This window comes from Marmota marmota, unplaced genomic scaffold, assembly GCF_001458135.2.
Source record: "Marmota marmota marmota unplaced genomic scaffold, marMar, whole genome shotgun sequence".
Taxonomy (NCBI): domain Eukaryota; kingdom Metazoa; phylum Chordata; class Mammalia; order Rodentia; family Sciuridae; genus Marmota; species Marmota marmota.
The window spans coordinates 20,169,158-20,171,149 of NW_025999900.1; the positions used below are offsets into that span (position 1 = coordinate 20,169,158).

The window sequence follows — 1,992 nt, forward strand, 5'->3', positions numbered from 1 at the left end:
GCTACTGCGCACAGCTTAGTTTTTCTTTGACAATGTAAAATTTGCAAAATTTTAAACAAAAATGAAAGTTTAACCCAAAAGATAATCTAGAATGCAAATCATAGAACCATCTCTACATCACCGGACTATACCACAGTAACTTAACCTGTAATAGTCTAAAACTTGGAAACAACTCACATGGCCATAAATAGTACTACGTATACAAATTGAGGTGTAACCCTATAATATAAGATTATTCAGTTGAGGAAAAAAAAGCAATAAACTATTGACACAAAAATAACATGGTTGAATCTAAAAAATATCATAGCAAGCAAAAGAACTGATGCATAAGAATACATACTATGATTAAAATTATATGAAATTCCAGGAAAGTCTAATCTAAACTGTAGTGACAGAAAGTAGAGCAGAAGTTGCCTAAGGTCAGAGGCAGGGAGTTGAATTTACTACATAGGGGCACGAGGGAACTTTTTCTGAGGTGATAAAAATTATAAGGGTGTTTACGTTAATGAACCCATTTGTTGAGATTCTTTGAACTATGTACTTAAAATAGGTATATTTTGTTATAAGTTGATTTTTAAAAAAAGGTATTAGAAGCCTCAATAAAGCCAATTTTTAAAAAATCAGAAAACCAGTTAGCCTTTTATTGTACATTAAGGATACAAAAAGTCAAGAGTGAAGAGACTGTTGAGATTGTTGTGGGTTTTTTTTTTTTTTTTGGTTTTTTTTTTTTTTTTGATAGAGCTTTTTGGGTCTATGGGTCCCAACCTTGCCCAAAAATGAGGAAAGGCATATCTTTTCTTGTCTCATATATAGTGAAAAGGCCTCTACAGGAATACTCAGAAAACCTAATAACTGCTATTTCAGAATAGGAGCGAGACCAATTTATCTCACTCACACTTGAGAACTCTAAGGCCAGACACTAGCCAGCACTTTGAAGGCAGAGCAAAGATGGGGTAGCAATTTGGTGATTATCCTGCCCTCCTGGAATGCATCAGAAAAAAAAAGGATTCTTGAGGGTTTTCTGGGAGCCGCTGTGTGCACAAGAGCACTAAAGTGGAGTCATTTGAGGTCTTGTCCAAGAGAGTGGGATGGAAAGATGAAGGGTCTTTAGTAGCTTGATAAAAAGGGCTGAATTTTCAGAGCGAAGCAGCAGCCATATGAGGCAAGGTGCAGTGAAGGCTCACCTTCTGTTATCAAGGCAGCTCCGAATGAGAGGTCTCCAGGGTCTGGAGCATCTCTAAAGAACACATAATGAGTCCATAGCAGTAAGAATCATATTTAAACATTCACCAAATTCAGGGAAGAGGAGGACAGAATTTGCAGTCCCAGTGAAGAAAGTTCTTCCCCATCCTGTTTTACAGCATCCCTACACCCTCATCAAGAGTCAGAAATCATGGCCAGCAGGCACAGAGAGAGGAGTGAACACACTAGCGCAGGAAGGAGAAGCTGTCGCAGGAAGGAGTAGCTGTCGACAGCTGCCCTGTCTACATGCAGCTAGCCATAGCAACTTTGAGGTTAAGAAAAGAGGTTTTCACTTGAAATCAACAGTGGAGTACCTTCCAGACTTTCTGCACGGTGGATGGGGAAAACATTTCCGCTGAATGCATTTGAAAGGAGTACAGAACACCAAAGTAAAATTGTTTTCTGATTCTATCCCATGGTTTATGCCTGTTAAAAAGAACAGTTTTAACACTAATCAGTACACACCAAGAATTAGCAGAGCCACCACACAACAAAAGCCATGCACAAACTCACCTGATGCCGGGGTTTTACACACATTATCTCCATGATGGGTAAATTTTTCTATGGATCTCACCAGGCCATGGGGTGCCCAGACTAAATCCACATGAATGAACTTCTGAATCACGAACTTGGTTCGGTAGACAGCCCTCCTCAGTGTGAGTAGGTGTCACCCAATCCTTTGAGAGGTGATGAGAACAAAAGGTAGAGGAGAGCAAAATTCAATCTCCCGCCCCCCCCCTTCCTTCCCCA

General features: G+C 39.7%; 1 long non-coding RNA gene across 1 annotated transcript in view; it reads right to left on the reverse strand.

Annotated features, from left to right (window-relative positions):
* Window positions 1-870: 870 nt before the first annotated feature.
* LOC125615239 overlaps window positions 871-1,992 on the reverse strand; it is a 124,032-nt gene continuing 122,910 nt past the window's right edge. Inside the window, exons 3-4 of the long non-coding RNA XR_007345789.1 lie at window positions 1,756-1,919; window positions 871-1,668 (exon numbers count right to left, since the gene is read on the reverse strand). This is a non-coding gene — a long non-coding RNA (uncharacterized LOC125615239). The remainder of the gene's footprint in view (window positions 1,669-1,755; window positions 1,920-1,992) is intronic.